This window comes from Nicotiana sylvestris, chromosome 4 (genome assembly GCF_000393655.2).
Source record: "Nicotiana sylvestris chromosome 4, ASM39365v2, whole genome shotgun sequence".
NCBI classification, from domain to species: domain Eukaryota; kingdom Viridiplantae; phylum Streptophyta; class Magnoliopsida; order Solanales; family Solanaceae; genus Nicotiana; species Nicotiana sylvestris.
In genome coordinates, this window is record NC_091060.1 from 103902161 (window position 1) to 103918583 (window position 16423).

A 16423-nucleotide genomic window follows, 5' to 3' on the forward strand; every position below is an offset into this window, starting at 1 on the left:
TGCTTCAGTATGGAATACCTTGTGTTTTTGCGTGATTTCTTGCCTTCAGTCTTTATTTATTATTATTACTCACTGAGTCGGAGTACTCACATTACTCCATGCACCTTGTGTGCAGATTTAGGTATGTTTTGGCTGATCAGAGGCAGAGTCATCAGGGTTTAGCAAGGTAGCTGCCGGCGTTCGCAGCATTGCTTTTCTCTCTCCTCATTTCATTAGTCTATATTTGTACACTCCAGGCTTTTAGTTGTATTTATACCCTAGTAGATGCTCGTGACTTGTGACACCCTGGTTAGGGCTGTGTCGGGTTGTGCTTCCGTTAATTATATCATTAAATCATATTTAAACGGTTTATTAATGTTTAGCTATATTTGAAAAGGTGGTATGGATTTGTTGGCTGGCCTTGTCTTCACGAGAGGCGCCATCACGACCGGAGCGGGGTTTGGGTCGTGACAGCAATACGAACTTAGTCGAGCCTTCAAATCACATCAAACAACGCTAAAACCACGAATTGCACCCCAATTCAAGCTTAATGAACTTTAGAAATTCAAACTTCTACATTCGACGTTGAAACTTGTCAAATCAAGTCTGATTGACCTCAAATTTTATAACAAGTCATTATTTACATCACGGACCTACTCCCACTTCCGCAATCGGAATCCGACCCCGATATCAAAAAGTCCATTACAGGTCAAACTTCCCAAAAAACTTCAAATTTTCAACTTTGGCCAAACGACCCGAAAATGACCTATGGACCTCTAAATCCATATCCGGACGCGTTCCTAAGACCAGAATCACCATGCGGAGTTATTCCCAGGCTCAGAATCCCAAAGTGACATTGATAACATTGAAATACACTTTACTCCAAATTCATGAAATTCTTCCAAAATATCAACTTACCACAATAAGCGTCGTGACGCTCCTGGGTCATCCAAAACCTGATCCGGACATAAGCCCAAGTCCAAAATCATCATACGAACCTATTGGACCTTCAAATCGCAATTCCGAGGTCGTTTACTCAAAAGTCAAATCTTTGTCAATTCTTCCAACTTAAAGCTTCCAAAATAAGAATCTTCTTTCCAAATCAACTTCGAACTTCCCGAAATTCAATTCCGACGTAAAAGTCATAATACCTGAAGTGAAGCTACTTAAGGCCTCAAACCTCCGAATGACACGCTAGAGCTCAAAAATACCTACCGGGTTGTTACATTCTCTCTCACTTAAACATACATTCGTCCTCGAACGTGCTAAGAATTGCTTCGGAGTTGTCCGAAATCACTATTTAACCCCTTGAGCACTTACCCGTGCTACCACAACCCAGTTGAGTACATTGGCTCGAGCCAGTCTAAAGATCCTCCTTTTTATTTAGTCAAATAAGCCTTAGAGTCAAATTCCAACATCCGAAATTCTCTACCAGGTCTGTTTCCAACATACAAACACCGTATCAATCACTACACATTGTACCAAACATGATTGTATACCCTTACTGAATTCACACCATGCACCGCGTAACTCATTTGCCTAAGGCAATCTCCCCCAAGCAAAACAGCTAAAATTTCCACTGACCTGAAGCCCGTAGTATACCTCATAACAAATATAAGCCTTGTTCTAACTCTCACAATACTGCCACGACGGAAGAGAAGTGTAGAAACTCATAGCCACTTGCCAAATCACAAATTAGGGACTCTCTCCTCCTGACAAAACCATTACCTCATTCTGAACTGAATAGCGATATTTATTCTTTAATATGCCTTATATAAATCCGATCACACTGATCCTAGGTCCAATAATACAAGCTGCTCCGGCAATAAGCCACCACAAACACTATCTAAGATTTCATATGATGCCATCAATGCGCCAATAAGCTGCAACTTGAATGTGACACATAAGGAAAAATGAACTCTGGAAAAAGGACTACTCAACCCACATAACTACTTAGACAACCGAAAAGATGTTATGAACCTTCCTCCGAAAATGAGAAACAAAACACAAGAATAGATATGGGGTAACTGTACTCAACATCACATTGTTGCAGCGTGCAACCCGATCCATACATGATACCTTTGCGGCGTGCAGCCCGATCCAACCATGTTACCCATGGCGGCGTGCCACCCGATCCAAATAATGTACCCGTGGAGGCGTGCCACCCGATCCAAACAATACGATCAAAAGAAAACACACATCAAGTCGTAACGCTTGTACTCACAAAATGCCTGAATATCAACCACAAGCCTTCCAAATGCATAATACAAATCCTGGGGAGACGGATAGTGTCATACGCTACTAAAGTCAAGCACAACTGAGGTGCAATAAATGACCTGCATCTCGAGAGCCATCATGTTCTCACAACACCACAAACTACATGGGATCTCAATATGAGTCTGAATAATCATACCATCTCACAAACCACATGGCATATAGAGATTACATAGAATAGCCGACGATAGAAATAACATCCAAAGCCCGAAGACTCCTTCGTAAAAAATGCTCTGTTGAAATGAACACATTCGGCCTGATATAGAGCCTATATTCACATTTCGATCTATCTACAGACCTCAAGACGATTTTGATCGTGCCGTACTGGGCTAATAACCTTTCAAGGATCCACAATAACCTTTTTCCCATGACACACAAGAGTAATCGTCAAATACGGAACAAACTTCTACAATCTACAACCAAATGAATAGAGCTCCCTTCAGGCATAAATTATCACATTAGCGAAAGTACCACAACTTCCATACTTGGTTTCAATATTTAATCAATCAAGTGACTACATGTCACACTTATACAACCTTTTGTGGTATTCACTCCCCATGACATTCCGCACCAGGCAACAAAGTTTGCACATCCGTACCACCGGCCATGCTAATGTTGTAAAGCATATCGAGAATCCGCAAATCAGTAACAAAGCCTCTTACACAGGACATCGTTCTCAGGTGACGCTAAAAGCAATACCAGCTTACTCTAAACACTTGTTGTAATAACCCAACCAGTTATTTTGAGAAATTACGTACGGTTCGGTAGTTTGAGGTCACGAGTAGCTTCATATTATATGTATCGACTTGCGTACGCAGTCCGGGCGTGAAACCGGAAAGCTTTTATGTGAAAATATGAAAAATATAATAATTTCTAGAGTTAAAATTTGGTTTTTAGTTGACTTTGTTCAACATTTTTGGTAAACGAACCCAGATCTGTGTTTCGACGATCCCGGGAGGTCTACGATAAAATATGGGACTTGGGTATATGCCCAAAATTGAATTCTGAGGTCCCTAGCCTTAGAAAACAATTTTTGAAGAAAATTGTTGTGCTGATTTTTAAAGGAAATAAAGAATTGAATTAATGTTTGAACTCATTGGTATCGGGCCCGTATTTTGGTTCCAGATCCTAGTACAAGTTTTTTATGATATTTAAGTCCTATTTGTGAAATTTGGCGAGAATCGAAATTGATTTGATGTGATTTGGATGTTCGGTTGAAAAGTTAGAAAATCATGACTTTTGAGGTTAAATTCATAGTTTTTGATGTTATTTTGATGATTTTATCGCATGAGCAAGTCTGTACGATGTTTTTAGACTTGTGTGCATGTTTGGTTTGGAGCCCCGAGGGCTTGCGTGGGTTTCGGATAGGTTTAGGCTATGTTGCGCTTGTTTTTGGATACTTCATCGTCGTTACTTCAAGAAAAAAATGATATATCATTGAAAAAATGAGATCTAAATTAAGTTTTTATTGAACCATTAGATCCGTATCGAAATTACGGATCCATAGGAAAAAGAATCATCGAATTTGGACATCGTATGAGGATGTTATGCTCATTTTCCCGTCGGAAAAAATTGTTGGTTTCTGGTGTGGTCGCAAATGCGAACTTTTTCATTGCAATTGCGATGCCTAGTTTGCAAATGCGACTTCTTCCAGCCCTGCCTTGTTCTCAAATTGCGAGGGTTCGCAATTGCGAACCCTGGGTCGCAAATACGACATCTGAGGCCTGTTAAGTGAGATTTTTGACGGGATTTTCACCCATTTTTCAACTTTCTCAAACCCTAAATAGGCGATTTTCCAAAGACCAAAACTTCTCCAAATCATTGGTAAGTGATCTCTAATTACATCTTTCATTCCTTAACAACGTTTAACAAAATTTCAACTAAAAATCTAGAGTTTTCATGGTAAAAATTGGGATTTTTGGGTAGAGATTAGGATTTTCAAATTTTGGAGATTTTGACCTCGATTTAAGGTCGGATTTCAAAACAAATATTTGGGTTCGTGGGTGAATGGGTGTTCGATTTTTGTGAATTTTGTTGGGTTCCGAGGTGCGGGCTTAGGGAGTTTACTTTTGTTGACTTTTTGCAAATTGTATTAGAATCATAATTTCGTCAATTGAAATTATTTTCTCTTGCATTGTTTGATGTATTCAAGTCATTTTTTGGCTAGATTGAGCCGAGTGTTGATGAATTGGTAAAAGAAAATCTAAATTGAGTATTGAATTGGCCGGATTGAGGTAAGTATCTTGCCTAACCTTGTGTGGGGGACTTCCCCTTAGGATTTGAGTCTTTTATGCTAATTGTAGTCCGTGCACGCGAGGTGACGAGTGTGTGCTCGAACTTATTTTAGGAAAATTGCCTTTAGGGTTCTTAGGTCCTTATGTTCATTATGTGGGAAGTATTCCATTATGATTGAGTTATCTAATTGCATAATTTACCTCTATATGCTCCATACGATATTGTTAGCCTTCCTCTAACTCTTACCTGTTACTTGGCCGTATTTGCCTTAATTGAATTAATTGTTCTCCTTATTATTTTTTGTCTCTTAATTGGAAATTCCTCTATGACCCTATGTATATATGCTTTGTGTTCAAAAAGTTGTGATTGTCGGTGTAGTTATCACGTGCTTATTATGTCTTGTTGTTTTGTTAAGGTTATTGCGCTTCTTGGTTTCTCTGTGATTCTCTTATTGCTATGTAATCATACTCTTAGTGGTGGAATTCCTTGTGATTGGATTGTTGGATTGTTATTGATTCCCTTTTCGGGGTGTTATTATTCATATTGTTGATTCCCTTGCCGGGATGTATTGTTTCTAATGTTTGGGTGAGGAAGAGTGTAAAGTACGAAGGTTGATGCCGTGTATGATATTGTGATGAAGAGTGTAAATCACGAAGGGTGATGTCGTGCATGATATTGTAAGTGAGAGTTAATGCACGAAGGGTGATGTCGTACATGATATTGTGAGTGAGAGTTAATGCATGAAGGGTGATGTCGTGCCATGATTATGAGAGTTAATGCACGAAGAGTGATACCGTGGCATATTCTATGAGAGTTAATGCACGAAGGGTGATGTCGTGCCATATTCTGTAAGCTTTAATGCACGAAGGGTGTTGTCGTGCATATTTTGTGAGAGTAAAAGCACGAAGGGTGATGTCGTGCCTTATTATTGAGAGTAAAAGCACGAAGAGTGATGTCGTGCCATATTATTGAGAGTAAAAGTACGAGGGGTTATGCTGTGCTGTTTCTGTTGATTTCTATGGTGAGAACGAGAGTAAAAACACGAAGGGTGATGCCGTGCACTTTCTGTTTGCTGTGTTTATTTGTTGATTATCAATTCAAGTGTTTTAACAGTTTAGATTTCCTTACTGCTGTGATCTTTTGTGTTGGAACCCATAGTGTTGTCAATAGATCGCCATATTTATATATATATATATATATATATATATATATATATATATATATTTCAATACCTCAAATCTCAATAATCTTTACATTTTTGATTCAATTAGTTTCTCAATTAAATTTCCTTACATCGTCTGAGGTTGTATTCTACTTAAACAGGAATTTCTACTAAGTTGTAATTTATTAAATCCCATGGTAAAGGTGATAACTCATTCAATGTTGTATATTAATTGAAAATTGTACTTTCTTTATTCAAAAGATTCCATAAAAATAACTTCATCTTTTCTTGTTGAGTTCCTAGTTGGTTTAGAGCAATACTCTACTTCATGTTATGTTGTGATGACCCAAAAGGTCATCACTCGCTTTGAAAGTAAATTCTGTGTTCCGAGACCTTAAAAACCTCTTTTTATCTCACCTCGATTTGGGTGCGCAGTCCGGGCGCGTTTCCGGAAAGCTTTATGTGAAAACTAAGTAAAATAAGGAAATTGGCTTTTAAAATTTAATAAAGTTGTTTTTGGTCAACATTCTTGGTAAACGGACCCGGACCCATGATCCGACGGTCTCGTAGGCTCCTTAGTAAAATCTGGGACTTGGGCGTATGCCCGAAATCGAATTCTGAGGTCCCAAGCCCGAGAAATGAATTTTTAAAGAAAATTATTTTCTGGAAAATATAAGAGTTTTGGAAATGAAAAGATGTTTGAAATTGATGGTATCAGACCCGTATCTTGGTTACGGAGCCCAGTACAAGTTTGATATAATAATTAAGTTGAATTTGTGAAGTTTGGTAAGAATCGAAGCCCGTTTAGTATAAATCAGACCTTTATTTGAGAAATTGAAAATTTTGATGTTCTTGAGTGATTTCATGAATTTGAGGATTAATTCATAGTTATTGATGTTATTTTAATGATTTGATCACACGAGCAAGTCTGTATGATGTTTTTGGACTTGCGTGCGTGTTTGGTTTGGAACCTCGAGGATTCGGGTGAGTTTTGGATAGGCCACGGAGTGAAATTGGACTTAGGAAAACTGCTGGTGTATTGCATGTCTGCAGGCTTCACAATTGTGAAGCCTGGCTCGAGAATGTGAGCTCGCATTTGGGACTAACCATCGCATTTGTGATGATTAGGCAGAGGGGTGACCTTTGCATTTGCGAAGCTCCCGTCGCAAAAGCAACTCCAACAGTGTTCGCAATTGCGAACAGTAGTTCGCGTTTGCGAGGTTAACAGGGCCAGCCTTTCTTCGCAATTGCGAAGCTTTGGCCGCAATTGTGAATTCGCATTTGCAAACATGAGATCGCAATTGCGACATCTGCGACCAGTTAATTGGGACTTAGATGCATTTTCTTCATTTTTCAAACTCTCTCAAACTCTAAGCTCTCTTGGGCGATTTTCTAAAGAAAAGTTCTTCTCCAAATCAACTGTAAGTCGTTTTTAACTCATTTTCTTCAATCTATAACATCTTTTTACATGATTTCAATTCAAAATCAAGGGTTTTCATGGGGGAATTGGGTGTTTTGGGTAGAACTTAGGATTTTCAAATTTTGGGGATTTGGACCTCGATTTGAGGTCCGATGTCAAAACAAATTATATATTTGAGTTCGTAGGTGAATGGGTAATCGGGTTTTAGTTCGAACCTCAAGTTTTGACCATGTAGGCCTGGGATCAATTTTTGACTTTTTGAGGAAATCTTTAGAAAACCTATTTTCATGCATTAGAATTGATTCATTTAGCATTTATTGATATCGTTAAGTAAATTGTGGCTAGATACAAGCGGATTGGTGGTGGAAACAAGAGGTAAAGCGGTAGTTGAGGCTTGAATTATGTTCGTGGCATTGATATAAGTGTTTGGTCTAACTTTAGCTTGAGGGATTAAGAGTTGTGTCTTATTTGCTATGTGTTAATTGTTGAGTACGATGTATAGGTGTGGTGACGAGTATCTATACGTCGGTGTCAAGCATGCCCTTGAGTCTTATACTATGATTAATGTGACTCCATTTCGTATTGTTCATGCTTTATATGATAATTTCTATTGTTGAACAAGGCTTGTGGAAATATTATTGGTAATTGAACATTGTAGAGCGTTGGATCAAGTTGAGAATTGAGTTGTGAAGTAATTATGGAAAAGAGAAGAGATTTATGATATTGTCTCCCTTACCGGGATTTTATTGCTTTTGATATTATCTCCCTTACCGGGATTTTATTACTCATGATATTATTCCCTTGCCGGGATATTGTTGTTATGCTATTGTTCCCTTGCCGGGATTTTATTGTGATATTATTGATTTTTTTGCCCAAATTGCTTTGTGATTGTTGCTTGGGTGAGGAAGAGTGTAAAGCACGAAGGGTGATACCGTACATGATTTTGAGAGTGTTAATGCACGAAGGGTGATGTTGTGCCGATATTGTGAAGTAAAAGCACGAAGGGTGATGCCCTGCCGCACGATGTACATTGCCGTGCCATGATATGAGTGATAATGCACGAAAGATAATTCCGTGCCATGATTATGTGAGGTAAAAGCACGAAGGGTGATGTCGTGTCAATTCTATTGATTTTTATGGTGAGGATGAGAGTAAAAGCACGAAGGGTGATGTCGTGCACGTGTTATTGAGTTCTTGATTCTTGTTGATAATTGAATTATGGCTTTCTTTACATTCCTCTATTGATTTTCTGTTGTTACCTGATATTCCCCACATCAAGTTTTCCCCTCCTATCTTTAACTGTAAATTTCTGCCTTTATTTTTCCGCTGTATATGATTTAACTGTACAGATTTATTTGGTAGTCTTGTCCTAGCCTCGTCACTACTTTGCCGAGGTTAGGATAGGCACTTACCAGCACATGGGGTCGGTTGTGCTGATACTACACTCTGCACTATCCAGATCCCGGTGCTGCAGCTTTTGGACCACAGTGAGGTTGCTGCCTTCAGTCAATCAGGCAACCCGACGTAGCCCTGCAGGCGTCCGCAGGCATTGGCGTTTCCTTATATATTTCCATTCTGTTTCTTTTATGTATTTCAGAGACATCTTTGTATTTATCTTTCTGACCACTGTTAGTAGTATTCTTGGACAGTCTGTGGGATTGTGACACCAAATTCTGGGTAGAGTTATATGTTGGATTCTGCACTAGTATATGGTGTTCGTAGTGTCATTTGTGTGTGCAAAATTTCAGGTCATTCAGATGAGGTTTGGTAAGTTTCGGCATTGCTTGCGGAATCCAGAAGTTTAGAAGTTCTTAGGCTTGAATCCAAGGGTAATTCAGTGTTTTGATATTGTCTTTAGTGTTCTGAAGGTTCGACTAAGTTCGTATGTTGTTATGTGACTTGTAGATATTTTTGGTTGAGGTTTCGAGGGCCTCGAGATTATTTCGGATAGTTAATAGGGAATTTGGAAATTTGGTAATGCAGCTGAAGCTGCTGATTCTGTCTTACCGCACCTGTGGAGTGGGAACCGTAGGTGCGAGGTCCGCAAAAGCGGGTTTGAGGCGCAGGTGCGCAGCTGGGATCATAGGTGCGGTTTGGTCCCCGCATCTGTGATGACCGCAAATGCAGTCAGGCAATCACAGAAGCAGAAGTGATCTTTTAATGAAATTCCGCAGAAGCAAAGAGTTTTTCGCAGAAGTGGTCCAGCATATGCAATTTTGCTGGGCAGAACCTATAAATTGGAGACTTTGCAAAATTTGGGTTATTTTCCACCATTTTTATTCGGACTTGAAGCTTTTTGGAGAGTTTTGAAGAGGGAATCAAGGGGATTTTCATTGAGGTAAGTTTTTTGAGCTCAATACTCATGATTATGGTGATTCTCAGTTGTTTAAGCATGCAATTAGTAGAAATTAGGGATGAAACTGAGGGGTTAGACCTTGAAAATTAGAGAGTTTGATTTGAGGATTTGAGGAACCATTTGATGTCAGATTTTGATGAATTTGGTATGTATAGACTCGGGAGTGAAAGGAATTTCTAGTTTTGTGATTTTTGTCGGATTCCGAGACGTGGGCCCGAGGGCCGGGTTTGGGTGAATTTTGGGATTTTGGTATGAATTGATAGTTTTTCGTAAGGAATTGGTTCCTTAGCCTATACTGATTGCATTGTATTTCTTTTGGTTAGATTCATGACGTTTGGAGGCCGATTCCAGAGGCAAGGGCACCACGGAGTAGGGATTTGACCGTTTCGAGGTAAGTAATGATTGTAAATCTAGTCATGAAGGTATGAAAACCCAAATTTCACATTGTTTTACTACTTTGAGGTGACGTACATGCTAGGTGACAGGTGTGTGGGCGTGCACCGTTGGGGATTGTGACTTGGTCCGTCCCGTAGCAACTATAAAGTTGCGTACTTCACTGAAAATATTTGATACTTATGTGTTTTTAAAAAGAATTTCTATAAATTGGGTTGAATGCCATATTTGGTCTTTGTGCCAGAAATGTTTGGACCCTTAGGGGTTTTTTCTTATTATCCTCTCGCTATTTTGATTAAAAATCTATACTCAGTCATGCTATGTTTACTGATTTCATAACTCAGTCTTTATTACCCGTTTTGATGCATAAAAAAAATACTATTTTGGGCTGACCACCCTATTTTTACTGATAGCCCGAGTGGCTTGAGAGGTTTATGACTAAGTGAGCCGATGGCTTGTTTTTGTGAGGATATTTATGGGATCGGGCTGCACGCCGCAGCAAGTTGTTACTAATTTATAACTGAGTGAGGCCGAGTGCCTGATTGTGAGATATTGAGACTATGGCACGTGAGTTGTTTGTACAGAACAGTAGTTGTTCATGCGGATTATGATATTGATGTTATAACATGTGAGTTGTCCGTGCGGATTATAGTGCTTGGGTAGTAGGAGCCCCTCAGGAGTTTGCACACCCCTAGTGAGCGCGGGTACCCTGAGTGAGTGATATGATGTTTTGCCCGAGGGGCTATTCTTGATTCATGTTATGCCCGAGGGGCTGTTTACAAGTGATTGTTAGGTATGACCGAGGGGCTGTATATGAGTGACAGTGATGTTTGTCCGAGGGGCTGTTTATGATTTATGTTTCCCGATGGGCTGTATACGAGTGAGTTTTGCCCGAGGGGCTGATTATGCTTTCATCATTTTTACTCATTATTTCATCACTTTGTTTGAAAATTGTTGAAAGATGTTTTAAATGGGTTTTTACGGAAACTAGATTTAAATGAGCTGAGTTGATTCAAAACCCTAATTTTATAAGCCTGATGTATTCTACTGAGATTTCGTGATATGGACTATATATGTTTAATTGCTCGCCACTACTGCTCAGTCTTTATTTACTTTTATTACTTACTGAGTTGGCGTACTCACATTACCCCATGCACCTTGTGTGCAGATCCAGGGGGTTGCTGGATGTTCTTGTGAGTGTTGATTTCATCCGTCGCGGATCTATTGGAGTTAGCAAAGTAGCTGTATGACGATCGCAGCCCTGCTCTTCTCCCTCCTATCTTCTTATAGATGTTATTAGTTGGGTTCCAGACTGTATTGGTCTTAGTATTATCAGACAAATCTTAGTAGATGCTCATGACTACTTACACCTCGATGCCGGATTTTCTTTTTGCGCTGTTGTTTTGATTTAAACACTCTATGAAGGTTTATTGTTAAATAGCTTTGATTTTACCTTAAGAATGAAAATATTGATTGGTTTTGATAATATGTCGGGTCGCCTAGTACCACGATAGGCGCACGACATGGTAGATTTAGGTCGTGACAAGTTGGTATTAGAGCCTAGGTTACATAGGTCCCACGAGTCATGAGTAGGTTTAGTAGAGTCTTGCGGATCGGTACGAAGACGTTTGTACTTATCTTCGAGAGGCTGCAGAACTTTTAGGAAATCCCACATTCTTGAATTCTTATCGTGTGACATTGATTCAGCTTGAAATGCAACTCTTTGAATTCCTTCCACGCGTTCGTATACGCGCATGAGCGCTCGGTATCAGATATGTATTGATGGCTTGTGATTCCCTAAACGAGGAGCGAGATGTGATTTCTATGTGTTGATGTTGGGCCAGTCTGGATGACTTAACGTCGGGTTTTTCCTATAGCTTGAGCACTGAGGTGTTGACTGTGTGAGCATGTGCTTTTGGATTTATCTATTCGGTAGTGTCCTTATTAGTGGAAGTGATGGCTGGATGGCTATGTGATGAGTATGTTGTGACTATGAGATGTGTTATATATTATTTGAATATGACGAGAATGGTTTGCTTAAGGGTAGAAAGAACTATTTGGTTCTTGATTTGATGTATAGCCCCGAGTTATGGGTCTGTTGAAGGATCTTTTCATGTTGTTTAGTTAGGGAGTGACGTAGATTTCATGTTGTGATATGAGTTTAGACTTAGTAAGATTAGGTGATTGTGTGATGTTTATGACGGTGGAATGGTATGAAGAGATGTTAGTTTGAGGCGAAGTAGGTGGGTTATCTCCTGCGGGGTGTCCTAAGGGTGTGTGATCCCTATGTTATTTGTTGGAAGTCCTCTTTTACTAGTGAAATATATGTGTTGTAATTTGAGTTTGGATCGCTTATGAGAGTGGACTTGACTATTACGAGGGTGAATGCGAGATTTGCAGATGATTTGAAGTACTAGATGGTTTGTGTTGCACGAGCTTATGAAAGATTTAGTTTAATCTCAATATGGTATTATGGCAGTAATAGAGTAGGGGTATTATAAGTTTCTGTGTGTTTTTGACCTATGGCTTTGAGCCAAGTGGGGGAGTCTACTACTGACAAGTTGATTGCACGGCTAAGTGTCGTGTTAATTTTAGCTTGAGGTATGCTGGTGAATCAGTTATGGCTTACAGAGGTTGAGGTCGAGGATGATTCGAGTAAAGGAAATTTGGATAAGGGTTGTGGTATGATTTATAGGTATATGAGAAATGTTGGATGAATTAGTTGTTGTATTAAGGGATGTAACAGGTATGAAGTAGGAAATCACTCGGCTATTTAGAAGGATGGGTTATTTCCTTAGGTGTTGCTGTACTAATGGGGCACATGTCATTCGGTTCGTTTGATCAGTTTAATTTAAACCTGAGTAGAGTGGATAACTCCCGAGAATGGTTTTAATGGATTAAAGATTTACAAGTAATAATTGTAGATCTTCAAGATGTGTATTTGGCTAGAAACCGAGTTTTACATTGGAGGGTGTTAAGACTTGTGGCATTTCTATATCATTATGAATTCTACATATCAGTATCAGGAAGGTAAATGTAATGGCTTTAGATTCGCAGAAAGTCTCTTCAGGATAAGTATTTTGAATGTGGTACTTTGGGGATATTTAAGAGAGTATTCGGCGATTATGAGCCTTAGACGGTGTGGTTTTATGTTTGCGTCTCATGCGGTGAGTCTGGGTTGAGGATTGTGGTATTATGGCAAAGAGAAGCATCAATTTGAAGGTAATTCAGAGGGAACTTAGATAAATAGGACAGCTTGGTAGTAGGTCGGATCGGCATGGTAAGGGATATGATTAGTTTTTTGGGTGCTTATGAGGTAATGAGTTTCTACAAGTGTTTCATGGCAATGCTCTTGTGTTTTTGGTGACCTGCGTAGTTTAGTTGAGTTAGAAGGATTCAGTACTTACTGTTCGATTTTGTATAAATGGGATTCAGAGAGTTCTTGATGGTTTCTACCACGGTTAGATATGTATATTTTCCACTGGCGTGAGGAGCATGTGATGTATAGTGATTTGTTTTCTAGATAGGATCAAATGGAAAGTTCTTGGCTAGTTGAGTATGTAGTTGCTTGTTGCTCGGAATGGATTATGAAGTTCTCATGTTTATCATCGGATGGCATGATATATGCGGTATGTTGTGTTTGGTTGAGATTTGCATGTGTAAGATCACGATTCAGTTTTGAAAGGAAGGTCGTAAATTCTTAGGCAGCATTAGTTTCAAATGACTAGGTAAATGATATTACTAATTGGGGTGGCTTGATGAGGGTATACATTTCAGAAAGGGCAATGTGTTTGAGTTAAGGATACTTCATTAGTATTGCGGCACTCTCTTGTTTGATCGACTACTGATATTCAAGTTTGCTTGGTGGCACAGAAGAATTATAGGAGTATCCCTCGTGGAATGATCGAATATTAGAGGTGCGTTATATGTATGGGAAGTGGAGTTGGGATTGGATATAATGATTAGTGTGCTTTATGGATTTGGAGACTGAGAGTTCTCATAAACAAGTTATCTCGTGGTTGCGGACTGTGAAGATGTGGGCAAAGCTAGTTAGATGATAGTATGTGCCATGATTCAATCATTGTGAACTTTCAGAGAGTTATTTATCTAGTGTGCGTGACTTGAGTTGATTTTGTTTGTTGGTAGGCCAATATGGATGTGAGTTCTGCATCGAGTCGGATTTGTTGACTCTGAATTGCTATTATTAAGGAATGTGTCATTCGATTGTTATTGAGCTTATTCGTGTTCTGGAGTGATCTATGAGTTACCTTTCCGTGTTATGGGGAGTTATGATTTGTTGGTTATATACACATATGGTACCGTTCTATTAGGGTCTCAAAACGGAATTTGAGAGGCAAGAGTATGTGGTATTGCTTGATGGATGGTGTATTGGTTATGTTCTTACGGGTTTTATGTGGTGTTATGTCATTTGCTTCTTCGTGGTTATGGTAATACACTCTAGGTCCTTGATATTGAATTCTGAATGGTTATGGATTTTGAGCAGGGCGGCTCGAGGTATATAATGCAGACCAGCATTTGGATGGGGTCATCGTTGTAGTGGAGTTATGTGGAGGTATGCTCCTCCGGGTTAGATTCGTGTGTTCTAGTTCTACGGTGTGTGATGGATTCTTAGCATCGTGTTGTGGTGGTACTGGTGAGCTTGTGGTACAACTCTCTCATTTGAGTCATTTTCCATGATTTGAGTACATTTGGACTGTTGCTTATTGGTGTACGGGTTGCACGGGTCATGGCTTTAGATTGTATCGATGTGTCTTGTTGCTAGAGTAGTTGTGATGGATGAGATGAGGTCATTGGGGATCTAGGATGATTGCTATCGGAATCGATTTCAGCATGTTGGAAGGATAATATTGAAATTCGGCTTAGAAATTTACTATAGTCCTTGCCGAAAAAGAGGGAACTCCATGACTGGTTGATCAGAAGAATGGTTATAATTCATGCATGTTTCTTTCATCATTTGCGGTATACGAAAGTATTGTAATGAGGCTTTGTTGATGAGAGGTTTATTACCGGTATTGAGTTGTTTGAGCAACTGCTGTGATTAGAAGTTATCGCTATGAGTGTTTGAGTTTTGTAGTATATCATGTGATTACATCTTGGGTTACGGATATGGTTTGATACAGCTTGTTCAAACTTATACAGTGTATAGATGTGAGATTTTGATCTTATAAATAATTTTAGAAGTGGAAATTTGGTTCTAAGGTTTATGGGCTAGGTTAGATTGCGAAATTTCAGTTATGTTGTGCTATTAGACCTATATGGGATAGCGTGACGTGGGATCACCCTCGAGTATATGCATAGTGTGGATACATGGTGATTTGATGGCTTTTGGAACAATTCTGGACACGTTCGAGGACGAACGTATGTTTAAGTGGGGGAGGATGTAACGACCCGACCGGTCGTTTTGAGTATTTGCACTTCTCTCGCCAGTTCTCGGGCATGACTAGCCCTATATGATGTATTATGAATTATGTAAATCGTCGATTTTGATTTTCAGGTTAATCGGAATAGATATGAAAGAATGATTCTCAACTTGAAGCTTTAAATTTGAAAGGTTTGACCAAGTTTTGACTTTTTAGTATTCGATCTCGGATTGGAATTTTATGATTTGGGTAGCTTCATTAGGTGATTTTGGACTTTGGAGTGCGTCCGGAATGTGATTTGGAGGTCCGTGGTAGATTTAGGCTTGAACTGACGAAATTAAAAATTTGGCGTTTTTCGATTGACAGTGGAAATTTTGATATCGGGGTTAAAATGGAATTCCGGAAGTCGGAGTAGGTTAGTAATGTCATTTGTGATATATGTGCAAAATTTCAGGTCATTCGGATGAGGTTTGTTAAGTTTCGACATCGCTTGCGTAATTCGGAAGTTTAGAAGTTCTTAGGTTTGAATCCGAGGGTAATTCGGGTTTTTGATATTGTTTTGAGTGTTCTGAAGGTTCGACTAAGTTCTTATGTTGTTATGTGACTTGTTGATATTTTTGGTTGAGGTATCGAGGGCCTCGGGATGATTTCGGATGGTTAATGGGGAGTTTGGAAATTTTGTAATGCAGTTGAAGCTGCTGATTCTGTCTTACCGCACTTGCGGAGTGGGAACCGCAGGTGCGATGTCCGCAGAAGCGAGTCTGAGGCGCATGTGCGCAGGTGGGATCACAGGTGCACTTTGGTCCCCGCATCTGCGATGACTGCATATGCGGTCAGGCAATCACAGAAGCGGAAGTGGTCTTTTAATGAAATTCTGCAGAAGCGGAGAGTTTTTCGCAGAAGCGGTCCAGCAGATGCAGTTTTGCTAGGCAGAACCTATAAATTGGAGACTTTGCGAAATTTGGATTATTTTCCACCATTTTTATTCAGACTTGGAGCTTTTTGGAGAGTTTTGAAGAGGGAATCAAGGGAATTTTCATTGAGGTAATTTCTTGAGCTCAATACTCGTGATTATGGTGATTCTCAGTTGTTTAAGCATGCAATTGGTAGAAATTAGGGATGAAATGGAGGGATTAGAGCTTGGAAATTAGAGAGTTTGATTTGAGGATTTGAGGGACCATTTGATGTCCGATTTTGATGAATTTGGTATGTATAGACTCGGT